The following is a 27,696-nucleotide window of genomic DNA, read 5'->3' on the forward strand; positions in this document are numbered from 1 at the left end:
TGTGTTATGGCAACATGGCGTCCATGGGCATCTACATGGAGCTAGCAGCTACTTCGCAGCAGCGATGCACTTCCCCAGTATAGCACACCAGTATGGCGAAGTAGCTGCTAAAAATAACTGTATTGCATGTATGGTGCATTGTGGGTTGTTACTGCACTGTGATTTAGTACTTCGAAGTGGTGCAGTAACAATGTTGCCATAGCGACACATGTAGATGCACCCATACTGTATCAAACACAGGTTATTGAGCTCAATGCAAGGGTAGGGAAGTGAAATGTTATGGCCAGTGATACACAGAAGGCCAGATGATCCCTTCTAGCCCTAAATATCATGCTCCTATGAATCATATTGATTACAGTTTTAAAACATTAAAACTCACTAAGGGCCTTACAAAAGCAAAAGTATTCTTAGCTTTCTCCATCCCTCATTAATTCCTTAGTTACACAATTAATCTAGTATTCATGTAAAATATATATTAAGCCAAAAATTGAATCCTGTTTTTAAAAGATGACTTCACTAAATGCAAGTGAGTGTTGTTACTGATAAAATTAGTTCTCTGTCTGGATGTACAAGTTATGCTGATTTGTTTATTTAAAGCAGTATATTAGTTCGTGTACTATCTCACTAAGCATATTGGTTTCACCTAAATTAAATTATGGCACTTTAAAGAATTCTGTCTTCCCATTTTTTTGAAGATACACACTTGCTCATGAGGGCTGCGTGGGGACTGTAAAGGTTATAGAATGATTTCTCAATCAAGAGAAATATATTGGGTATTTTCTATTACTGCTTGTTTTAAAATCTGATTAAATCCAGTACTTCAGAGGAAAATTCAAGCCTCAGTGGGTGCGTCTACATGTGTTGCTATGATTGTATTGTTCTTGCGCCAAGATTTAGTACTTCCTTTTGGAAGTATTAAATCATGGTGCAGTAACAGCCCATACTGTGCCACATGCATGGCACACAATTATTCTTAACAGCTACTTCACCATAGTGGCATGCTATACCAGGGGAGCACATCACAAAGGTGAAGTAGCTGCTGACCACATGTAAACACCCACAGATGCTACATTGCTGTAGCATATTGCTATAGCGACATAGTGACACATGTATATATGCCCAATATCTCTTTCATACTCCAGTATGTTGCACATAGCAAGGCAGAAAGGAAAAACATTCAGCCAATTTCCCCTCATAATGTTTGATCACTCAAAGGAAAAAAATAAAGCCAGGCTGGCCCAATAAGTCAAATGCAGCCTCTTGGGTTTGTTTGTTTTTTCCTTCTTCCTTATAAGAGATGAAAAAAAACCAACACTTTTCTTCTAACAAAACTTTCTAAAGGAGAATAATTTAATTCTGAGCAGTAGTAACCCTACAGGGAATATTTCATTGCTTAATCAGAGTGATAGCTTGATTTCCCAAACCACCGGAGTTCACTATACTTTACGATCTTTAAACATTTTGAATAATGGTGTGTGCGAGAGAGAGAGAGAGAGAGAGAGAGATTTAGTTTTCTCTACAAAGTCACTAATCTCTCAGAGCCTGAATTTTGATGGTTTATTTCCATCTTGACTTTAGACTTATTGTTCCCTCCAATTTGCTTCTGGTTTGTTTATGTAAGTCAGCTAGTAAGTCTTGATCTTGGTTTTCCAGCAAACTCCATGTGATCAGGTGGGCCACTGATGCATCAAATAGCAGTTACATACTGGCGGAAAGAAATTGTGTTTACCCAAGCTCTGTAATTCTAGTTCCCCAACATACAAAAATACACACGTTTATCTCTTTTTAATTCTGAAATAACATTTTTATTTAGTTAGAGGAACTAAGATGCAATGTGAGACTTTTTTCACCTTTTTTTTTTTAATTTGCCTATAGCAAAAATTCTGATATTCCTAATTTAATCTTTAAATAGAAATTATTATTATAGAGGAGGGATTAGCTCTTCTTGTAGGATGACTTCAGATGGGTGCCATTAAAAAAAAAATTATATATTTTTTTTTTTTTTTGAGTTTGGATGGCAACATTCCTTGGTTTTAGGCTGCATAAAATTAAAGTAGTGGGGTCCTAAGGATTTTTAGACCCAAACTGTGCCTGGGATTGGTAAGTAGTAACTATAACATCTGTTTAATGGAAACTACATTCTTCTTATCCCCCCCAAAAATCAATTCAGTATAATAAGTAGATCTTTCACATGCACAAACTCCAAAAGCAAATGTTTTTTTCTGAGAAGACTTACATGGGGGAGTAGCTTTCCTTATAAAGGAATGAAGTTCAAAAATACATTTGGTAGGCAGACTTGTAAAAGGGACTGTGGCCAACTTTTATGTGCAGAACAGTATAAGTAGATAGAAGATTGCTTCTTTCCTTTTCCCCCAGGTAAGAGCCTATGCATAGCTGTGTCATCTCTGAAACAGCCTAAGGAAGGAATTGTGACAGGGAGGGCAGATCTACACATGCAAATAAGTGCAACTAAATTTAACGTGCATTAAGTTAATGCAGGGGTGGGCAATTATTTTGGGTGGAGGTCTGCTTTCCGAGTTTTGGCAAGCCATCGAGGGCCACATGACGGGCAGCCAGAGGCAGATAAATATTAATTTTCTAAATTTTTTAGGGGCCCCGCAGGCTGGATAGAATGGCCTGGTGGGCTGCATTCGGCCCATGGCCCGCATTGTGTGTGCCCCTGAATTAATGCATGATAAGTGATTTTTGGCAGGTGTCTACATGTGCAGAGACTTGGGACTTCAGACTAAAGACTAAAGTCCCAAGTCCTTCCAGTTCTGCCATGTGCCCCTGTGGCCTCCAGGGAGAGCTCCAGCTTCTGGCCACCTGGCTTCCAGGACTTGACAGCCATGTTGAAGCCAGAACCAGCTGCCAGCACTTGGCAGCCATCTTCAAAACTCTGTTCCCTGGCCAGCCCCTTCCATGCCCAGGAGCCACATGCCCAGTGCAGGGGCAGTATGTGGCAGCTCTATTCTGCCTCCCCATGCCAGGACTGCCCCTGCCCTTGTCAGTGATGCCCAGTGCCTTGCTGCTTCAACCTGGCCCCTGCCAGCAATGACCAGTACCCTGCACTCCTGCTGGCCATGGTGCTGGCCCTACAGGCCCCAGCAGACACCTGTCACCCAGGTCCCAGGAGAGCCATGTACCTGTCAGCTGGGGCCAGGACACCATATGTGGGAGGCCCTCGCCAACACCCTCTTCCTGCTTCCTCCATACTATCTCACTGCCCCCCCCCAATCCCCTAGCCACCCCCAGCACCACTCTCAGCACAAGGGTGAGAGTGATATAAAAAAAAGTTTCACAACACCCACCCCCATTAACTCGCCCCACTCAAAAAAACAGGACCCCCTCCCTCCTCAACCAACAGTGCCCCTCCACCACCCTCCCCACCCACCAACAATAAAAACCTGCTTACAAGTGGGAAACTATTTACAATAATTTGGGTCTTCAAGCCCAGAGTCAGGAACTGTGGGGGGACCTGGGGGGCAGAGCCCCGGGGCAAGTGCCTGGTAAATTTGCAGATATCAAATTTAGGTGCAGTTAGCCTAAGTTAATGAGCATTGAGTGTGAGCACATGTAGATGTATGTTCATAGTGTGCATTAAATTAAACTTGTGCATTAACCTGTCTTTTGTAGATGCACCTAGAGAGCAATTATTCCTTCCCTAGTTCCCTCTCGGTCCAGGAAGAAGGAAAACAGTGTGGCCTGGACAATATTTGAGAATGGAGGAAAATAGAGAATTACTAAAGAGGATAAATAGCAGCAATTAATTGGACGAATGTGCCCAGGATGTACCTTACTTTAAAAATCAAAAGAATGGATTTTTTTTTGCTGGACATTTGAAAGATAGTTCAGTCACTGTATACAATAATACTTTGGACAGAATAGATGCCACCAAACTGCTTTCTAAATGGAGATAAAAAAGAATAAAATTAAAAAACTATGGCTATAAATTAATTGATAAATCACACTATAATTCATGGTTGTCACATGGTATGTGCTTCATACAATAAAGGCCTCTATTATTTGTATAGAAACTGCCTGCTGCCAAAAAGGAAAGAAAGAGTGCATTTCCATAACAAAAAAACATATTGCAAAAGAACTGATGGGACAAATGCAGCTTTGGAGTAAACTCCTTGAAGTCAGTAGATTTGTTCTCGAAATGCTTCCCTTTTATCTTTTGTCTCGTATCCTGCTTTTACTCACCTTCCATGTCTTGATATCAATATTATTTAGATGGTCTTACAAGCGGGAGACTGCCTATTGTACTTCTATGTTGGGGTTCTCAGCCACCATCTTTCTTTAGCTAGGCCTTCCAGTCTAAACCCACCAGATATGGTTTGACTCTGAGGTTCTAGCTCCTTAATCCTCTCTGGGCCTGTGTCCCTCCTTTTGCTTTCAATATGAAACCCAGGCTTTCTGGGCCAGAGGCACATCCACTGGGCATAGAGCCAGAAGGCCACAAGTTGAAGGCTGGCCAGTGATTTAGAAAGGGCAACTGTGGGCAGTGGGAGTTCTTTCAGCCTGGGCTGCTAGCCAAGATTTCCCCATTGGGACCTGGCTTAAAAGCCCTGCACCCAGCTCTGAGATGCTTGCCCTATACAGCTGTACAGCCTCATGCACTAGGCCCCTTGGCCTTTTAGGACTATGCCCAAAGCGCTAATGAGGTCTCCTCCTCCCCTACAGCCTCGACCACAAACCACAAGTCTATCCATCAAAAAAATATAAACAGTAATTCCATGGGCTGTAACCACAAACAAATAAAAAATTAAAGAAGGCAGCATGCCAGCTTACATTATTCCATAGCTCTGTGCTTCTGCTTCCCACCATCTGTTACACTTCTCCTTGTGGGGCTACCCTCGCTTCTCTGAGAGTCCTCAGGAGCTTCCCTCTCACAGAAGCCAGACAGTCTCTTTATGAAGCTCTTGAGCATAACCCCCTTCCTCTTTGACTGCTGCCCCCAACTGCCACCAAGCCCAGGGTTTTTATAGCTCTGGCATGCCCCCTTCTAATCACCTGACTAGCTGGCCAGGTTCAGCTTTTAACCTCTACCCTGCCAGAAGGCTGTGCCCAGAAAGTTCTGGTCTTAAAGGACCGGCCTGCTTTCTAGTAACAGGGCTAGAGGTAATTCGTTTCACCAACATTTGACTTTACTAAAATATGAAGTGATGAAAGATTGTAAATAGAAATGGAGCCTTTAACTCCAGCAGAAATTCCCCATACATTTCTTAGGCAAATATGATTGAGAAAGTCTAGCTCTGTAATTAGAATGAGACTAGATTAACAATAGAAATGAATGAGAAATACTTTGTTAGAAGAATATACAAGGAATATTTCAAATATCTTTGCAACTTTATTCAGTAATGTTACAGGTATAAATAGCCATCTTAAGAATATATTTTAAGAACTGGTATTTTAGAGGGGGTATTTTTTATACATTTCCCTTTTTAAACTCAGATATACCTAGTGAAAAAATCATCCTAATATGACTGTAATAGCCTGATTCATGCATATCTGTTTCTGTAACCAAAAGCACACAAGGGAGTGATGCAACTACCTTTAGATTTAGCCACCTTTGATTCCCTGGCCCAATCAAGCCAGGAGCCTGTTGACAGCTTAGCTGAGTGGCTGCAGCTTTGGTATAAATGCAAGGCAGAATTTGCTCTAACACTTACAGAGCCATAGTAAGACACCATGACCACTCCTCCACTGCACATCCTCTTTGGTTTGTAGCATATTTATCAAAAAAATTAATCAATCCTGGGGTGTTACTGACGTGGGAACATAAATATCTGACATTCTTAACTGTTATCTTTTACCTGGCAAAACCTACTAGTATGAACTTACCTTGTTAACTGAAAGGGAAAAAAAGCAACCCTAAACAGCACCAGAGATATTAAATATCAAAGAAAACAAAGTTGTATCTCAGGTCAATTATTTAAAAATCTGTTCATAGTTAATCATTTATTGTATACAAGGAGGTGCTGAACGTTAGATATTACCACAATTATATTCCTAGAGAGAATATAAACCTGAGGCATTGTCATGACAGAAGTAAACACTATATGATTGATTGCCTAACTACAGGAAGCATTTATATTTTGGTCAAAGGATTAGATGCTGACAAATTTCCTGTAAACAAGCACAGGCTCTTATGGGCCTGAGGGATTCCACTTTGTTACCTTTCCTTTTAAAAAAGGAAAGATATAGCAGGTTTTGATTTTCCCCAATTCTTCACAGAAGTGAGACAATGGGAGTGGATTCTGAGACTTGGTTCAGAAATACATTAAGGAATGAGTTTGGGACATGAGTGAGCCCACTACTGGATATTCTGACAATTATCACTTTGTTTCAATGCTTCGATCATATTTGTTTCTCATCTATATTAAAAGAACCCTTAATTAAAGTTACACATTTAAATGAACAAAATACAGGAAGTGTAACAGACGAGCGAGCATGGTCATATTTGTAGGATAATATAAAAATAGGGCTGGAAGGGACATCACCAAATCATTTAGTCCAGCTCCCTGCCCCAGGTAGGATCATCCTTGTCCAGACTACCTCTGTCAACTGTCTAATTGACTCTTGAAAACTTCCAGGGATGGAGATTCTACAACTTCTCTAAGTAGCCTATTCCAGTGCTTGACCATTCACATAGCCAGAAAGTTTCTTCTAATTTCCAACCTGAATTTTCAGTGCTTCAATTTGAGGACATTGGTCCTAGCCATGTCCCCTTCAGCCACAGAAAAAAGTCTATCTCCACTCTTTCTATAATCACCCCTCAGCCTGTTATCAAATGAAACCCTTGAACTCAGCTTTCTTGAGCAGGTACATACTTACTGCACCATGTCAAAGTGCAGACCCAGAGGTCAAAGGTCGGACCCAGAGGGTAGTAATTGATGGAAGTCACTCATCATGATGTCCTGTGACCAGTGGGGTCCCCCAAGGCTCTGTCCTTGGACCCATACTGTTCAACATCTTCATTAATGATGTGGACACTGGAGTCAGAAGCGGACTGGCCAAGTTCGCCGATGACACCAAACTTTGGGGCAAAGCATCCACACCAGAAGACAGGCAGGTGATCCAGACTGACCTGGACAGGCTCAGCAAGTGGGCGGACGAGAATCTGATGGTGTTCAACGCCGATAAATGCAAGGTTCTCCACCTTGGGAAAAAAAACCCGCAGCATCCTTATAGGCTCAGCAGTGCTATGTTGGCTAGCACTATGGAAGAAAGAGACTTGGGGGTCATCATTGACCACAAGATGAACATAAGCTTTGGGATCCACAATTCAAAAAGGATGTGGAGAAGCTTGAGAGAGTCCAGAGAAGAGCCACGTGCATGATCAGAGGTCAGGGAAGCAGACCCTACGATGACAGGCTGAGAGCCCTGGGGCTCTTTAGCCTGAAAAAGCGCAGGCTCAGGGGTGATCTGATGGCCACCTACAAGTTTATCAGGGGTGACCACCAGCATCTGGGGGAACGTTTGTTCACCAGAGCGCCCCAAGGGATGACGAGGTCGAATGGTCACAAACTACTTCAAGATCGTTTCAGGCTGGACATAAGGAAGAACTTCTTTACTGTCCGAGCCCCCAAGGTCTGGAACAGCCTGCCACCGGAGGTGGTTCAAGCGCCTTCATTGAACACCTTCAAGAGCAAACTGGATGCTTATCTTGCTGGGATCCTATGACCCCAGCTGACTTCCTGCCCTTTGGGCAGGGGGCTGGACTCGATGATCTTCCGAGGTCCCTTCCAGCCCTGATGTCTATGAAATCTATGAAAGTTGGCATAATGATTTAATTACTGAAATAAGGGCATTAGTCATGATTTAGATTCAGCATAGATTAAGCAAAAAGCTGGAGACAGGGAATCCTCAGATCTGTTTCCACTTGGACTAAGTGGCTTTTGCCATAGATTTTCAAGTGTACCAGGGACTTTTAGATCATCTAGTCTGACCTCCTTTTTAACACAGCCATAACATTTTACCAAATTATCCCTGACTGAAACCAATAATCTCTTTGGTTAACATGTAAGGCATCCAGCCTTGATTTAAAGACTTCCAAGTGATAGTGTATCTCTCTCTCGCTCCTTTGTCCCAAGGTTTAATCACATCACTAGTTACAAATTATGCTGTAATACATCTAATTTGAATTTGTCTGGCTTCAGTGTTCAGCCACTGTTTCTAATTAAGAATTTCTTCATTAAACTAAAAAGACCTTTAAGTACTTGGTATTTTCTTTCAGTGATGATACTTCCACTTCTAAGCCAAGTTACCTCATGATCTCCTTTTGATAAAATAAACTTTGCCTTTCACAAAGATCATTTTTTTATGCTTCACAACCTGATAGGGGTTTAGGAAAGCTGTTATTTGTCAGACAAAAAGGCAGCTTCACATCAGAATTAGAATGAAAAACCTGTACACAAATCCCTTAGAGAAATCAGGAGACCACCAGCCTTTCTGTTCCCCTAGCAGAACATTTATGTATCTGTGCTTCACCATTTTATCTGTAGAACAGGAACATTTATGGGGACGAAGTGAGGACTGAGGATATTGTTGACTTATTGGCATAAACATTAAAGTTGTTATTTATTTTTGATGTTTCCTGCCTATCACTGAGCCTAGGGAGCACATGGCCAGGATGGTAGAGATGGAATCTATGAATGGGATTCAGAATATTCAAGCTGTGAAAGGAGTGGGAGAACCTGAAGGTCTGAGATACTCTTGACAAAAACTTTTTTTGTTGTTGGAAAAAATTAGAGACATGCTCTTTAATGCACAGCAGCCTATTTTACTGCGCATCAAAGCATCACATCAAAAACCATGCTAATATGTTAATGAGAAATAAAAATAGGCTACTGAGCATTAAATGTGATTAAAAAAGCATGCACTTTCACTACTGTGCATTAGGGCAGCCTAATAAAAGGTATTAAATTTAATGCGCAGTAGCAGAAGTGCATTAATGAATATGTAGACATGCCTAATGTGAAGGATAGTGACTGAGCTCAAAGGCCCAAGTTGAGAGCCCATTTTTCACTCTACACATACCTTTTAAAATATTTAGTGTCCACAGAAAGGCGGGTTCAAATATCTGTGCAGCTCACATCACCTTTCCTTCAAATATTAATAAAATGAACTCCAGACATTTCATTATGTTGAAATATTATATCAGGCTTTAACATCCCATCTGCACTATTCAGAAGGTGAAGAGCCAATGAGCATTGTAGAAGTAGGGATTTGCTTTGGTGTTGAAGACTTCTTTTCTTTTCTCCCTTTGTATCCCCACTGTGGGATGTGTCTTCTGCTCTGATCAGCTGCTTACATTCTCTTGTGCACTGATTAGATATCCTGTTCCACAGCTTCCATGGTTAGTGGCACATTTAAATGTATAAAGGAACCACAGGGATGAGGGATGCTATATGCATATTTAATATTGTTTACTTTATAGCACTTAATTGGGGCACAATGAATCAGGATTGCAGTCTGGTCAGGAAGCCTTCCTGGAGAACAATTTAGCCTAATAGTGAATGACAGTGATGGCTGTTCCCTTCAAGAATCAATGTACGTAATTATATACATCCCTTCTAATGAAGCTGTACACAAATCATAGTTAAGGTCATAGCTGTGAAGAACCAGACTGCAAATCCCTTTCTGGTAATATCATGTAATCTCACAATGGACCAGGGGGACTATCCATGACATTAATGCAATGGTTTATCCCTGAGGGTTAAGGGTTTTTAATTTGCCTTTCTGCTGACTTGGGGCACCTTTCTGAAATTCTACTTGTGCATACGTTCTATGTTAGGTACACATCTCTGCATTTATAAATTTATATGGCTTTCAAAATCACAGCTTTAATGTTCATAAAATACTGAAAGAATCCTTTAATGAAAGAAGGGAGAGACAGGCAATGAGAGGAGCATCTTTTCTTGGGTAGAGTTGCCAAAGCTGAAACATGCTGTGAGGCAGGAGTTGGTGTGTGAGCTGGGGAGATGTGAGAGTCTTAGGGCACATCTACATGAGATGCTTAACTGAGCAGTAGCATAGTTTACTGTGCAGTAAGCACATGTGTCTACAAGTGCACACACTTACTGCAAAGTAAAAACCCTTAATCATGAGTAAATTTGCTCCCAGGTCAGCCCTGTCACTAGTGGGCTGGCCTGAAGCTAGACCCATGGCCCCAGGCTGGGAGCCTCTCCTGCCTCAGGGCTGGGCTTCCTGTATGACAGTCCCTGCCTCAGGTCTTTAAAAGCCTGCAGACATTTTGAGCCCTGAGGCACACCAGCAGGGAGCCTGACCCACTCCAGGACCCTGTGTCCCTCTGGGCAGGCTGCAGGCCAGATGTCCCAGCCTGCCTGCATCCTGGTGCCACTATCTGGAACCACAGTGCTGTGCACCTGCCAGGCTCACACCATTCAGGCCTGCTCCAGCCAGGCCTGCCAGCCCCAGGCTCAGTTGCAGGCAGCTTCTGGTTTCTAGGGTCAGCTCCACCTTCCTGCAGCCCACCACCAACAGCCTGCCCTGGGCCTGCAGGTGTTGTGGGTCACTGCTTCAGCTGTGCAGCTGTCACTTCCATGCCAGGCCCCTGCAATGAACACACCAGGCAGCTGCTCAGGCCTGGCAGCACAGCGACAGCTGCGTGGAGGCCCAGAGAGCTGGTGCGGGACCCACAATGGTCTCATCATTGCTGCTGACCATGTCCAGGCCAGTGCCCACCACTTGGAGCTGCAGCTGGTCACAGAAGGAGACTGGCAAGCTCATGCCACAGTGGAGTGAGGCAGAGGTATAGCACCAGTTCAAGTGGGGCGGGTGATCCAACTCCCATGTCTATGAGGGGTGTCAGGCTGGATGCAGAAGCACAGGCACAACTGATCAGTGCATCAGTGTGGCATAAAGATCAAGGCCTTGTGGGCACAGTGGGTTGTCATCAGAGACCACAATCATTGGTCAGGGAGTACCCGCAAGTCCATGCCCTGTATGTGGCAACTGACAGACATCTTCATGCCCCAGGAACCAGGCTGCAGCCATGCTGTGTACAGCAGCACAGGTGGCCTGACCGAGCCCCTCCCCCAGCCTGGCACTCTTGGTGACCCATCACTGGGGGAGGGCCCTCAGGCATCCAGCCACCCATTCCACTGAGCTCGCTGGCTGCAGTCTCCACCAGCAGCTCAGGGTGCCTGGACCAGTGCCTGCTGCACTAGCTCTACAGGCCCAGCCCCTGCCACGAGGCACAGCCAGCCATGACACTGCCGGCTGCCAGCAGTGCCAGCTCCTCCCTGGTGGGGGCCCTCAACTGGGCACCCACCCACCATGTCCCACCATCTGAGGACACTGCCTGGAGCCTCATGCCATTGCCAACAGCCATGATCATGTGGAACCACCAGCCTCAAGAGCACCGGCCATGTGGTAAGGCCTGCACTGGGAGGAGGGCCCTCCGCCCTCAAACCCCTGCCCCTGCTCCCCCTCCCCACCTGGTCCACTGACACTCCTCTGCCCCTGGGATCCCGCGCCCCCCCAGCATGTAGGGAGGTGGGCGATAATGCAAAACTTTATTGAGCTTCATGTGCCCCTGCAGCTAGATGGCCATGGGCCTCTCACATGCCAAGAAATGCACTGATGCCAGCAGTAATCTCTTCCTCGGCAGCGGGGAGCAGAGATGTGTAGCATAGCCACAGGTAGCCCTCCAGGTGATGGAGGGTGCAGGGCAGCCTGGGCTTGCTCCTATGCTGTCATAGCAAACGCACAAACAGGTCCTTATGCATGCTTCGAGCACAGTGGTACCACAGGGGGAGTGGGGAGAGACCTGGCTCTGGGGCACCTCCCTGGAGAAGTCCCCTGTGGGGAGGGTGGGGAAGTGGGCAGGTTCTTGTCCCAGTCATCTGGGAGTCCTACGCCCTAGCAGGTAGATGATGTGGCCTGTCAAGACAGGTGGCAGGTGGAGGACAGGCCCAGCAAGGAGGTGTAGGACTGAGTGGATCTGGAGTTCTGGGAGCTCCTGGCCCTGGAACATGACTGGCTGGTAGGGCAGTGCAGGCCACAGACAATCACTGCCAGATGCTGGACTGTTCTGGCCATGGCACTTGCCTTCGTGCTGCCCATTTGTTCAGCGCCTGACCCTAGTCCCACCTGCTCCCTGGCAGCCACCTGTTGTCCAGCAGCAGGCCCGTGCCTGGGCCTAGAAGGAGGTCCTTCACCCCATCCATGCAGCCAGGAGTCCCTGGCCGTGCCCCCACCCCAGTTCCTGTGCCACCCAGCCCCCCAACCTGTACCCAGTCCCTCTGCTCACCCCAGCTCCACGCGGGCACAGAGCCAGAGCTAAAGCTGCCTGCAGTGGGGAGAGGACTGCATGATGGCCCTGCTGGCCCTGGACACTGTTTGCCAGAGGGGAAGCCTTCAATATTGGGGGAGCACCAGCCACCGTCTCCCTTGGATGAGCCCCTTACCCAGCGCACTCACTGCAGTGTCTATACCCATGGGGGAATGGCTAGAGGCTGGGGTGCTAGCCACCTGTCCCCAGGCTCTGCTCCCTAGGCCCCCCCCCCTTTGGCTCCCCACCCCAGGACAGCACACAAAGGATGTTTTCATAGGAAAGTATGTAGTTTTCATGGGGGAAAATGTTGTTTATTGTTAGTGGGGGAGGCGGATGGTGGAGCTGCTTTGTTGAGGAGGGAGTGGAGCTCTGTTTGTTGGGAAGTGGGGGGAAGGGGGACTCTGATGTGAGGGGAATAAAAATTTGCTCTTTTGAGACATGTCTGCAGTTAGCATGGTGCTGGGGGCGGGCAGGCTGGGGTGCGGGATCTGTGGGCTGTGGTGCAGGCAGGAGAGCAGGGAGTGATGGAGGAGGTGGTCAGCCAGCACCTCCTGCATCTGATGCCCTGGTCCCCACTGGTGGGTGTGCAGCTCTCCTGAGGCCTCAGTGGGGCAGGGGGTGGGGGTTGGGGGGTTGGAAGAGGGCTAATGCTGCCACTGTAAGTGGTACTCACACTGCCAGGACTCCTCTGTGAACTGCACTTCCACTGCCCAGGCCTTGTGGAAGAGCTCTCCCTGGACCTTGTAGATGTTTTGCAGCACACAGGCTGTGACAATGACCTGGGGGAGATTGCCCTTGGTAAACTTGAGGTGGTAAGGGTGCATCAGCAGGCACAGAGGTGGTGGGGTTGTAGGCCCAAGAGGGCAAACCAAGGGTGGCCCAGCCAGTGGCATCCTGTAGTCCCTTGCCGATGTCCCTGGCATGGTCTGGCCAGGTGTACGGGGTCTCAGTGGCAGGTGTGAGGTGGCAACCCTGGGATGGTACGCAGTGGGTGGGCAGGCAGTCACTGTGTGTTAGGGACCTGGGAGGGTTGAGATGGCTATGGACCAGGCAGCAGTCAATGTTGCAGGCCAGTAGGGCCAGCACTGCAGCCAGCAGGAGTGCAGGGCACTGGTCATCACTGCTAAGGGCAGGGGCAGCGGCAGGAGCAGCCCTGGTGCGGGGAGGCAGAGGCAGTAAGGAGAATGCTGCCAAATGCTGTCTTTGCACTGCACATGCTGCTCCTGACCAGGGAAGTGGCTGGCCAGAGAGCAGCAAGGGAGGCAGGCTTTTGAAGAGGGCTGCCTGCTGCTAGAAGCTGTGGCCAGAGCCTGGAGCTCCCCTCAGTGGTGGCAGTGGCCATTGCAGGGCCCTGGGAAGTGGGAGCAGATTGGCTGCAAATGTGATCCTAATTCTCTGAATGTGTAGATGCCTGCCCAGCACCATTTTACTGCAAGTAATTTACTCACAAGTAAACTGGTGCCACAGCAAATGCATGCGTAGACATGCCTCTAGTCTCCATCTTTTACTTTCAAGATCATAAAAAGTTATAACTGAGGTTCCTGTAGTGTATAAGCATGCAAGTTGGTTTGAAGGCCCAGATATTTCGTTCTCCACCCCAATGACATCTCTTCGCTCTTCTTTACCAAAAGTCATGTCCTATGCAGAGTGAAGTGGGGGTTGTTTCTGGATGTTCTTCTCATTGATATTTTCCAGCTCTTGCTCCGGTTGCACCTCCTCAATCTAATGCATGCAAATTTTGGAGTTTCAGGTCCATGCCATCTGGATGCCAGTCAAGGGGCAAAATATGTGCTTGAGAGAAGAGGTGAGGGAAGATATATGGAAATAATTTAGAATTTAGAAAAAGATTAATGTGTAAACCCAAATACATGCTCACACATATTGCATGCTATACTATGTCACCCTGGATCACATGGACTCATTGTGCCCGCAAAACAAAAAGTCACATGCTCCTGAGTCCATGGTGCTCTTTGAAAATGGACAATACACATCCTAGTGTTTCCAGGGTGCTCAGTTGCCATCCGGCGTGGCTACTGTATAGGACTCAGGTAGGAAATAGCTTCTTATAGATTAATTCTGGCGTGAACCAGGCTTTTCTCTAACTCTTAAGCAAGGTCAGACGGTGAAACAGCAAGAGATGTGGCACAGGCACGTAAGGTGATTCCTAAATTACAATATCATTTTCTTAACAGAGAACTGAAGGGTGAGAAAAATCACAGGTAGGCATGTTCACACTATGGGATATGTGGAAATTAGTTCAAATAAAAGCCCTGTAATAAGTATATCCTCCCCCTTGAACCAATCCTAACAGCACATCTGGAAGTTTTCTCCAAAAATGACAAGGAATAAGAATATCTTCACCTCTACTCCTTTATAAAACTTAAGTGTTCTGTTTTGTTAGTGCCCTGGGAGACAGGTTCAAGAGTGGCTAGCTCTCTGGAGCTACGTTAAGTTCTAGTTAAGAGGATGCAGTTCAAGCAGAATATTTGTAACATGTTTTTCTTTATGCTATACTAAGCCATAATGGTAGGCTTTTACTCACTCCATTTTTTTATCTATATACAGGAATAATCACCTCATTGTTGGACCAGTCCACTGGTACTCCAAGTCTTCTGTAGTTCTGAAAGAAAATATTTTAAATGAGTTTGATATTACATTCAGTTGATAAAGATAAATAATTAAAATTGCTAAGTATGAATATGTCTTTGCAGAGGAAAAAGATGAAAAGAGCTTCATTGGGTGAGAAAAACTGCAGCTGTGGAATCTGTTCACCTACTTTTACAGTTCAAACCTCAGATTAGGAGCTATAACAGAACCTGTATGTTGACATTAGTAGTAAGGTTGGCCTCTTTCCTTTGTTGCAAATTCATGGCTTCAGGTGTCGTTCATCTGAGGGCAGAATGTAAACCCCATATTTTTTTTGCTCACTGCACCCTTGTACACAAAGCAAATGCATAGAAAGATATATTCCCCTTAAAAATACACAGATTATAATAGGTCTTGGGTTGATTTGTCTGTTCATTAAATGTGTTTTGTGACAGCATCCCCACAAATGGATTAAATAATAGCTATTTAATCCATTGGTCAGACTGACAATTTAGAAGGATCCATTTACATAGTGACTCTGCCAGTTTTGTAATGCTGACCACAGTACTGTCAGCTGAGCACTGTGGTATGGATTAGATGCCCTAAGAGGATGGTGTGAGGTAGCATTTACCTGAAAACTCTTTATATGGCAGTCCTCCAGATTTAAATAGGTATTTTGGAAAATGAGCTGAATGGTTCAAGTTCCTTCAAATTCCATCAGCTAGTTTCTGTAAGGTTCGGCCTCTGTACAGCAGGCGAGGCACCCCAGAATTGATTTGTTATTGAAATGTGTGTGTTTCTTTTCCAAATGATCAATAAAGGAGTATTTAAAATGCCATTTCAGAAACAGAAGAGTCAATAACTAAACTCTTTTCTAAGACTGCACAACTCTCTCCTTTCTCCCGCCCCTACTAGACCACACTCAATCATCACCATGGTATTGAGAGATTATTTCAATCTGCTCCATACAATCATCAAAACCCCTCCTGTTACACACCCTCCTGATTGTTATACTTCTTCACCATGTCTACCATAAAAAGACAGGCACTTGCACACTACAGTGATCAGTGGGGGACACTCATTAGCTTTCACAGATGGACAGATGAAGAGAAAAAGAAAAGAATTACCAATATCACCTATTCAGATAAGTAACATAGGTGAAGAAACCTGCCAAGGAGGTAAAATACTTTTATTTTCTCTAATTCAAAACAAAGTCTCACATTGCCAAATAATTATGTATATAATGTATATGCCTAGTATTTATGATTGCATGCATGTCTGCACATGCACGCGCACACACGCGCGCACACACACACACACCTCCACCATTGATTCCAAAGAATCTCAGTGAACTTATGATGCTGTTAAACAAATTGAACAGTATTGCTGAAATGCAGTCTACTTTGGGGCAGAGGGCTGTAATCAGATGCATAATTGGTACATACCATATTGCTCAACGGTGAAAGGGATATTTTAGCCAAGGACATCCCTGGTTATATGAAAAATGTAATTGGATTTTCAATTAAATTTATTAATTATGTAAGGCTGTAATATGTCTACAAGGTTTGGAACATGTGGTCCCAAGAAACTAGATGGCCAAACAGTCTGAAGACCCATTGCCAAAATAATGAGTTTTCCTGCTCAGAGACTGTCTTTCTGTTAGTATTCCTACAATGCCAAGTATAGTGGGATTTTGACTCATGAGAGGAGACCTTCTCTGTACCTCTTCAAGTTCTATCATCTACTTTTTGAGGTTGGGGGATCAAAACATCATGCAATATTCATGATGTAGATACAGCATAAATTTATAAATGGTCATAATCATACTTAACATAATGATACATAAATTTTATAATTCCTGATGCAACCCTGTTCATGCACCTGTGTTCTGTGTGACAACCTCTCTTTGAGGTTTGCATGCCCCCACTGGCATGCATGTTTATGGATGCAGAGAGATGAGTAAGACAAAGCGAAAGAGCTATCTAATCCTTCTTCCCAGAACTATTTGCCACATCTGCAGTTGAACACTCAGGTCTTGGATTCACATCCAATTCATATATGAATTCACTGGGTGCATCCCCACGAGTGCTCATGTGCGTTTCCCTGGGGACAAATAGCAATGGCACATAGTTGTGCTGCTGCTACTTGTCCCTGGGGAACGCCCCTGCACTCATGCAGTGAAATGTGACAAATTTCTCTGGGTGGGATAGGGGAGGCTGGGGCTGGCATCTGGGCTGGCCCCACAAGCCTTACTTGGGGTCCTAAGGGCTTTCTGTGGTTGTAGCGGTGGTGATCTGGGTGCGTGGAGCCTGGCTGGGAACTGAAGTATGGCTCTGGCCAGCCAGGCTCTGGTGACTTGCTGTAGTCATGTACGCGGCCCAGCTTTTTTTGGCACATTTTTTTTAGATACTGGGATTTCCTGGTATCTAATTTTGGCTCCACTTTGCAAATATGCAGTGCAGAAAACCTTGTCACATGCACCACATGCATTTTGCAGTGTCTCAAAAACCTTTGCGGTGCTGCAAAGTGCATAGTCCCGCTCATTTGGATGTGCTCAACCTGTTTAGTGGAAGACTTTCAAATTTATATTGAGGGATGCTTGATGGACTGGAAAACTCTTTGTGCTTATTTTGATTGTGTTAACGTTTTATCTGCATTTTAACAGTTTGAGTCAATGTTCCCTGTGACTTGTGTGTCAGTCTAGCGTGGAGCAACCCTAAGCTCAGGAATGACAAAGGAGGTTCAGGGAAGCTTTTTCCAAGAGCTTTTGCCTCAAGCCTCCCAGAGAAGTGTACTTGTTATATACATATCCCTATAATACTTTCAGATTGTGGCCTGCTACCCAGTTGTTTTTAAAAGAGCAATAATGTCTGAAGTAGACATAGTGGGTCAGGTTGCAACCTATATCTAATAGATTCTAGAAAAGCTGAAATCCTTGAGCTCACTGGGTGCATCTACATGTGTGCTTTAATGCGCAGTATCCTAGTCTACTGCACATTAAAATGTCACAGCAAAACCAGTGCTAATATGCTAATACACAGTAGAATTAGTCTACTGTACAATAAGTATCACTAAAAAGGCATTTGCTTTTGCTACTGAGCTTTAGTGCAGCCTAATGCGCCTTTATGTTAGAGGTACTAAACTTAATGCGCAGTAGCAAAAGCACATTAATGAACATGTAGGTGCACCCAATGTCTAAAAGACCTAGATAGTATACCAGCACCTCCCTGGTAGCAGTGTGCAACTACAGAGCATTCCCACAGTGGTGGTAAAGAATGGTGGTGGAGTAATATCTCCCAATGGTGGTGAGGAGTAGTGACAACAGTAGTGGAGCAGTATCCTCCTCTCCCCTCAACAGTAGTTAGGCAAGGGGAAGGTTTGGGATAGCAGCTACATTAGCTAATAAGTTCACCCCGTGTGGGACTAATACAGCTCTGTATTTATTGCCTGTGATCAACTGTTAAATAATTCGTTAAGGTGGGCTTCGGACTATTAGGTGTTTCCCAAGGTTGTTAGTTTGTCCCATGTACCCACCCCTTCAATAAACTGTTATAGTTTAATACTGCTAACGATTGGGGAACTCTGTTCACACTAGAACACCCAGGTAGCTTTTATTTTCCCAGGTTTCCAGATGGTAGCTCAGTCCAAGAGAGTAAATTTGTGTAAAACCCCTAAAAATCAACTTGGACCTTGTTGCTGCCATCCTGCACCTGGCAGAAAGGTTACACTAACATTTTATTTACCTATTTGACTCAACACTTGAACATTGCACTGATGTTTTAGTGACCTGTCCACAGCGACTCCAATAGCTGTTTCCTGTAGATAAACTAGAGTTCAGCAGTGTGTATGTATGTTTTGGGTTATTTTTCCTGCATGCCTCACTTTGCACTTATCAGCATTTAATTTCATCTGCTGTTTTGCTGCCCATTTGCTTAGTTTTTCTACATTTCTTAGCAGTCCATTTTTTTAACCTCTCTGAATAATGTTGTGTTGTGTGCAAACTTGGCAACCTTATTATTCACTCCCCTTTCCAGATCATTTACAAAGATATTAAAATGTCACTGGTTCCAACACAGATCCCTGGGGGACACCACTGTTTCCTTCTTGCTAGTCTGAGAACAGATCATATACACCCAATCTCAGTTTTCTGTTCTTATGCCATTTCTGATTCATAAGTGGACCTTCCCTCTAATCCTATGAAAACCTAAGTTCCTTGAGAGCCTTTAATGTGAGACTTTGTCAAAGGATTTTTAAAAGTCCATATATACTATATTGACTGAATCACCCTGATCCATGCTTGTTGACACCTTTAAATAAAAAGGTAGTTAGCTATGTTAGTTTGAAGTCAAGTAGAAGGCGGGATAGACTTGCACCTTAAAGAAATGTGTGTGTGTGTGTGTGTAAAATCACAAGTCTGTATATGTATATATCACAAGCTTTTATGGGCTGAAGGTCATTTCTTCAGATGCTGTGGAAGGATGAGCACATGCAGTGTATTTTTACACCACCTTTAAAGAACTCAAATTGATTGGTGAGGCTATACCTTTAGAAAAGCTATGCTGATTTTTCCTCACCACGTCTTATTTATCCATCTGTTGAACAATCTTATTTTTTAAATTATAGTTTGTATGAATTTACCAAGAACAGATGTTAGACTCACTGGCCTGTAGTTGCCAGGGGCTGTGCTAGAGCCTTTTTTAAAGATTGGAGATACACTAGCGACCCTCCAGCCCTCTGGTATCAAGGCTGTTTATAGCAATAGGTTGCACTGAGCAGTAATTTGTTCCACGATTTCAGATTTGAGCTCCTTTAGGCCTCCAGGATAAATGCCATCATGTCCTGGCAACTTGTTACCGTGCAGTTTAGGTTCCTCTAAAACCTCCGTACAGGTCTGTTTTACTGATCTGCCCCCTGGGAGAAGTGGCTCTGCGGAGTGAATCTCCCTATTATTTCTGTATAAAGACTGCCACAAATAATTCATTTTGTTTATCTGTAATCCTTCTTTAGTACTTATTTTATACTCTGATCATCTAATGGCCCAACTGACTCCCCAGCAAGCTTCCTGCTTCTAATGCACTCACAGAAATGTTTTTGTTATGTTTTATGACTCTAGCAAGTTTCTCCTCAAACTCTTTTTTAACTTACCGTATTACAGCTTTACATTTGATTTGCCAGAGTTTATGCTCTTTCTTATTTTAGTCATCCGACTTGCCTTCCCCCTTTTAAATGAAGCCTTTTTTCCTTTAATAGTCTCCTTTACATCGCAGTTTAAGCATGCCAGCTCTTTTTGGTCTGCTTTCTCTCTTTTTGATTTGCAGAATGCACTTATTTTGTCTATCTAATATGGCATTCCTAAGTGGATCCCATGCTGCTTGCAAATTTTTAACTTTCTCAGGTGCCCTTTTTAATTCCCTTCTAATTATTATCCTTGGTTTTGCATAATTTCCTCTTTAAAAGGTAAAAGTTATGGGGGTAATTTCCCCCCCTATTGCAAGGATGTCAAACCCCATTACATTGGCGTTACTATTATACAATGGCTAGCAACAGGTAACCCTTGTACTAAGCCCCATGCACTATTTACAACTATATCAAGAACGGCCTTTCCTCTCATGGGTTCCATGACTAATTGCTTCAGAAAACTATCATTTATGGTATCTAGAAATGGAGGCCTTTTCCTGCCCAAGTGTAGGTGGGGGCTGGACCTGATGATCTGATGGTCCCTTCCAGCCCCTAACATCTATGAATCTATGAATCTTGCTCTCAGATGAGATTTACCCAGTATATCTGAGGACAGAAGGCAGGGCAGTGTGGCATCTTATAGACTAACTCATTCATTTATATGAGGATAGCTGAAGTTGTCCATTATAATTTTTTTCTCTACTTTTTCAGCCTTACTCAATGCCCTTAACATTTCTATTTCACTGTTGCCATCTTGGTCCAGGGATTGACAGTATATCCTGGGCGCATCTACATGAGACACGTTACTGTGCATTAGCACAGTTTACTGTGCAGTAAGCATGTGTGTCTACACATGTGCATGCTTACTGATCAGTAAAAACCATTAATACTGCTTAAATTTGCGACTTGCAAATGCAAGTCGCAAATTTAAGCAAAATTAGGTAATGTGCACTAGCACATGTGCACATGCAACCTGGGAGCAAGTTTGTTCCAGGGTCTGCCCAGCCACTAGGTGGCCAGCCTGAGGGCAGCCCCAGGGGTTCAGGTTAGGAGTCTCTCTTGGCTCAGGGCTGGGTTGCCCTTGTGGCAGCCCCCCTCTGCAGGCTATAAAAGCCTTCAGACATTTTGATCCCTGGGGCACACTCACCAGGGAACCTGAGGGCACTGCAGGCCCTCTGTGTTGCCCTAGAAAGGCCACAGGCTACCTGTGCCTGCCTGACACTACCCCAGCACTGCTGCCTGGCACCGCAGTGCTGCACGGGTGTCAGGGCAGTGCTGCCAGGGTCAGAGGGGTGCTTAAGGGTGTTTCAGGCTGCTGCAGCCCCTGGCCAGGCCTGTCAGTCCCCCAGGGCTGCCTGCAGGCAGCTTCTGGGCAGCAGGGCCAGCCCCACCTGCCTACAGCTGCCTCCAGCAGCCTGCCCTGAGGCTGCAAGTGCTTCTGGACATTGCCTCTGTTGTGCAGCTGCCAGTCCTGTGCTATGCCCCAGCATGGCCAGGTCTGGCAAGACTAGGACAGCCATGCAGGGGCCCAGAGAGCTGGCATGGAACCCAGCATGATGTCATCCTCCCCTCCCAGGCCTGTGAACACATACATTTGGACACCCATGTTCTCCACCCAGGTCCCCAACTGGAGCCAGAAGGAGACCGGCGATCTTGTTTTATTGTGGGGTGAGGCAGAGGTGCTGTACCAGTTTGAGCGGGGTAGGCACCCCAACCCCACAATTATGAGGCTCTGTTAGGCTGGATGAGGGAGTACGGGCACAACAGTTGGTGCAGCAGTGCGCATAAAGGTCAAGGCCTTACAGGCACAGTGGGTCTCCATGACTGATCACAGTCATTGGTCCAGCTATGCCTGCAAGACCATGCCTTTTATGTGGCAACTGATCAACATTCTGGCATCCCAGGATCTAGGCCACAACCATGCATTTTATACCAGCATGGGCAGCCTGCCTGAGCTTCTTCCCTGGCCTGCCACCGGAGGAGGGACCATCAGGCATGCAGAGTCATGTCCTGCTCAGCATCTTGACTGCAGTTTCCACCAGAAGCGCAGGGAGCCCTGGCCAGTGCCTGCCTCACCAGCTGTGCAGCCCCAGGCCAAACACAAGGCTCGGCTGGCCGAGACCGCAAGGGAGCCAGAAGGAGACCGGCGATCTTGTTTTATTGTGGGGTGAGGCAGAGGTGCTGTACCAGTTTGAGCGGGGTAGGCACCCCAACCCCACAATTATGAGGCTCTGTTAGGCTGGATGAGGGAGTACGGGCACAACAGTTGGTGCAGCAGTGCGCATAAAGGTCAAGGCCTTACAGGCACAGTGGGTCTCCATGACTGATCACAGTCATTGGTCCAGCTATGCCTGCAAGACCATGCCTTTTATGTGGCAACTGATCAACATTCTGGCATCCCAGGATCTAGGCCACAACCATGCATTTTATACCAGCATGGGCAGCCTGCCTGAGCTTCTTCCCTGGCCTGCCACCGGAGGAGGGACCATCAGGCATGCAGAGTCATGTCCTGCTCAGCATCTTGACTGCAGTTTCCACCAGAAGCGCAGGGAGCCCTGGCCAGTGCCTGCCTCACCAGCTGTGCAGCCCCAGGCCAAACACAAGGCTCGGCTGGCCGTGACATCAGGGTGCCTTCACAGAGTGTCCCGTGAGCCAAGGACACCAGGAGCAGCCACACACTGCCTCCAACTGGGAGGTCCATGCTGAGCCACCAGCCATACCTGCCCTGGCCATGTGGTAAGCCCTACACAGGGAGGAGGGCCCTCCCTGCCTCATCCCCCACCCTGGCTCCTTGTCTCTGTCTCTGCCTCTGCCCTACCTCCTCACCCAGACAGCGCACACTCCCCTGGTCTTAGATTCACCTCCACAGCATGCAGGGAAATGAGAACAGTGCAAAACTTTACTAAGCAGCCTGTGCCCTCAGCTAGGATACCATGGGCCTCTAACACACCAAAGAATGCATCAATGTTGGCAGTGATGTCTTCTTGAGCTGCGGGGGGCAGAAATGTGGAGTGTAGCCACAGGTATCTCTCCAGGCAGTGGCAGAGGTTGTAGAGCAGCCTGGGCTTGCCCCCTGAACCACTGAAGCTCAGGGTCCCAAACCAGGAGTGCAGGCACACCTAGGGAACCATAAGGATCAACATCAGCAGGCTGTAATGGCTTGGGCACCCCTCAGCCTGTATGAACAGCTCCTCGTGCACTGCCTAGGGCACACATAGCAAGGGCATGTTCAGGACCCAGCAGTGGTATGGTGTAGGGCTGGCCCTGGGGCGCCACCCCAGAGAAGCCCCCAGCAGGGAGGACAGGGGTGTGGGCAGCTCCTTATCGCAGTTGTCTGGGAGCCCTGGGCTCCCTGAGTCCAGGTGCCATGGGCTAGGTGGCAGCGCACCAGAGTGGTTGGCCTGCAGGAGGAGGGGGGAAGCAGGGTCTAGCCGCAGCAGTAGATGCTGCCAGGAGCCTAGCCTTTCCTACTTTGGGAAGGAGGCAGGGGAGGCAGGCAGTCTGCCAGCCCCAGTGCATGGAGATGGGAGGCTTGGCTGGCAGTCTCCTGGGCCTGGGCCTGGGCTTGGGCCTGCCTGGTCCAACTTAACTTGGTCCCTGGGCACCTATGCATGGCTGACCACCAAACTGAGGCCAGGCAGCAGACCGCCCCTGGTACAGAGCTTCTTATCTCTGAAATGTTGCAAGCTCTCACAAAAAGTGGGACCATGACCACTGGCTTTTCCCCAGCACTCCTAAGAATCTGGTTAATGTATCTTGTGAGGTCCACAACCTTTGCAGCAGTCCTTCCTCACACTGCATACCAAATTGTTAATATTCCTAATAATGGAATCCCCTATAACTAAAACCTTCCTATTGATTGGGGTCCCAACCCTAGAGAGAGAGCCTCAGTGCAAGAGGATCCTGGGACTTGTGCTGGAGAGGGGATCTCAACTATAGAGTGTTTCCCCACCTCTTCAGCTTGATGCCCACCTGTCCTGAGACTTTGCTTCTCCTCAGCAGCATCAGGACTCGCAGAATGGAAATAGGACTGCTCTCTTACATCTCTGTAGGTCTCATCTAAATATCTTTCTACCTCTCTCAGTTGGTCCTGTTCAGTGATTATCACCTTGGTCCCTGAGTACCAGGATTAGGTGCTAACTTTAGTGTGGAGTTTTTTACATATTTCCTTTCTTTTAAGGACATCTTTTCTCCTTATGAGACTTCCCTGACACTGGTGCCTGCCCTCCTAGTGGAATAGAAGTGTCTAGGTTTTAAAAATTGCATGTTGTGAGTGGTGGTAAATCCTCTTCAGGGATGGGCTCAGCAAATGGTTATTATAACAAGGGTGCTTGGAAGAATGGAACAGAGATGAGACCACTCTATTTATAAGTTGTTTGCAAAGGGAACACTAAAAGATTGGAACACACAAAGGAATGCTTTTATGAAGAGATCAAACCTCAGAGGGGTTTGGAGTCACATTGTAGTGTGAAGTACACTCCTCTAAATTGTTTGTCCAAGCTGACCATAGCTATTAGAGCAGAGGAAGAAAGTAGCACTCCAACCCTAGGAAATAAAGATCTAAGTCTCTTTTAGCAAACCCTAGATTTACAAAGGATAGATATTCACCCTTGAAGGGGAATAGATCAAGTTCCCAGAAATGATCTTTTTGCCTCCTCACCTCTGGCTCTGTTCACCAAGCTTCAGTACTGGTCTTCTCTGAGTATAAAATTCATTTGGTACCAAACTTTAGAATCAAGGCATGTAGAAATGGCATTTCTGATACTGATACCTTCAGCTCATCTGCTTACAGTACCCGGTAGAATTAGCCAGTCTCTCAACACTGAGCCCTACTACCCTGTACCTTCTAACCTGACTCTATCCGAGCACTGTCTTTTCCTTCCCCCTCCTCCCCCCCCCCGTTCCTTGTGCCAATCCCAGTCTCCTAACCCACCTAGTCCCTGACTCTACTCCTTGAGTTTCTCATCCCAGTCTCAGTCTCCTTGTTCAATCAGTCATGCAGTCCTTGACAGGATTCTCTATCCTCCTCCCATATACCTCCTTCAACTTAGTCTCCTTGTCAAATCATTACTAGTTCTCCACGCAATGGCTTGACTTTTTGTCTTTTGTCTCTTTTTCTAGGCAGATTGGTTTCTACCCTCCTAGCTCATACTGATGACAATGATGATGATTATAGAATCATAATCATAGCAAATTAGGTTTGGAAGGGATGTTAAGAGGTAATTTAGCCCAACCCTCTGCCCAAAGCAGGACAATCCCCAACTATACCATCCCAGCCAAGTCTTAAAAGCCTCCAAGGATGGAGATTCCACAACCTCTCTGGGTAACTTGTTTCAGTGTTTTACAACCCTTCTTGTGAGAATTTTTTTCCTAATCTAACCTAAACTTCCCTTGCTGCAACTTAAGTTCATTGCTCCTTGTTATCTTATCTGCCACCACTGAGAACAGTCTCAGACTGTTCACCACTGAGAACTCTATCTGCTTTGGAACCACCCTTCATGTAGCTGAAGTCTGCTATTAAATCTGCCCTCAGGCTTCTCTTTTCCAGACTAAATAAGCCCAGTTCCCTCAGCCTCTCCTCATTAATCATGTGCCCCAGCCCCTAACCATTTTCATTGCCAGTATTGCTCTCCCAGCAGATGTTAGGGTGATTAAAGTCCCTCATGTGAACCAAGGCCTGTGATTGGGAAAATTCTGCTAGCTATTTGACAAAGGTCTCATCCACTTCATCCTCCTGGTCTGGCGGTCTATAGTAGACACCCATCACAGCGTCACCCTTGTTGCTGTCCCTTTGACTCTCGCCCAGAGACTTTCAACAGGCCTATCTCCAGTTTTGTACTGGAACTCTGAACAATCATACAGCTCTTTTACATAAAGTGCAACTCCTCCTCCTCTTCTTCCATGCCTGTCCTTCCTGAACAGTTTATATCTATCCATGACAGTGCTCCAGTCATGCCAGCTGTCCCACCAAGTCTGTTATTCCAATCATATCATAAGTCTGTGACTGTGTGAGGACTTCCAGTTTTTCCTGCTTGTTTCCCAGGCTCCATGCAATTGTGTACAGACATCTGAGGTAATTAGGGGATTGCCCTACTTTGTCAGGAAGAATGAGAAGTTCTCCCCTGTTGCCCTCTTCTGCTTGCACCCATTTCCCCACTTACCTCAGAGCTTTGGTCTCCATCCCCAGTGAACTTAGTTTAAAGCCCTACTCACTAAGTTAGTGAGCCTGTCTGTGAAGGTGGATCCTGTCTCCCTTCATCAGGTGGATCTCCTCTTTTACTAGCAATCCCTCTTCTTGGAACATCCCATGGTTGAAGAAGCAAAAGCCCTGCTCATGACACCATCAGTGTCATGCATTAAAGCCATGCATTAATCTTCAGGATGTGTCCAATCCTGCCTGGGCCCTTCTCCCTGATTGAAAGGATGACCTGAACCCCCCTCCTCTTCAGCGTTGTTCCCAGAGTCCTGAAATCACTTTTGACCTCCTCAGGGTGTCTTCTGGCAGTACCATTGGTGCCCACATGGATGAGCAGCATGGGGTAGTAGTCAGAGGGCTGGGTGAGTTTTGGTAATCCTTTCATCACATCTCAGATTCAGACTCCAGGTAGGCAGCAGATGTACCTAGACAATATGTCAGGGCACCCAATGGATCCCTCCATTCCTCACAGAACAGAGACTCCAACCACCACCATCTGTCACTTCCTCTTGGTAGAATGGTCTTAATCCTTCCAACCTTAGGAATGCCTGGCCTGGCCTCCTCCACCAATGGAATGTGCTTCTCCTCTATTGGTAGGGCTCCATATCTGTTTTCCAGGCAAACTACTGCAGGTGGAGATGAAGATGGTGGACCTGCCTCACAGGTGCAAGCAAAGGATGAGCTGATACTGGTTTCTGGCATTGTGACATCCTCCAGTCATTTTTCTAAGTCCCTTTATCTGCTGTATCTCTCTTGCTGCCCTTCTTCCATGCTGACCTTCCTTAACAAACTCACTTCTAAACTGGCCTGTTCACTGCTTCTTGGTCCTGAAAGGGTCCTTTTCCCTTGCTTCTTCTCACCAAGCTTACAGTAAATGAAGGTGAGAGAGAGTTTCCAGGCAAACTCCCTAGCAAACTGCCCCTCACTCAGGACTCTAGTTAAGCTTGGCCATCATGACACACATGACCAAATCAGAGCTATATAAAACAAGGAAAGAAGAGCAGAAGACTCCACGTGGTACATAGGAATGACCCCAAACTATTCTATCCCATTTGTGAAGTTCTTATCTTGTATAGTGAGTGACACTATATGCCCTCCAACAGGCAGGCAAGTGCTCCAAGATTTAAAAAAAATACTATGCACACTCTTCAGTCATCTCCAGACTCACCAGTGACTTCCCTATTTACTGAAAGACTGTGATCCCCATATCAAGGGGCTGATGCTGTTGCTGCTGATATGCATTTGTATTTAAAATCTTTAATGTAGAATTAAGCTTATACACACAACAAAGCACATTTTAATGTATTAGGTCAAGGAAATCACCTTACTCTGAAGGGTTACATATAGTTTCATAGTTTCATAGTAGCTAGGGTCAGGAGGGACCTGAACAGATCATCTAGCCTGACCCCCTGCCACAGGCAGGGAAGGG

Source organism: Alligator sinensis, unplaced genomic scaffold (genome assembly GCF_000455745.1).
Source record: "Alligator sinensis unplaced genomic scaffold, ASM45574v1 scaffold55_1, whole genome shotgun sequence".
In the NCBI taxonomy this organism is placed as follows: domain Eukaryota; kingdom Metazoa; phylum Chordata; order Crocodylia; family Alligatoridae; genus Alligator; species Alligator sinensis.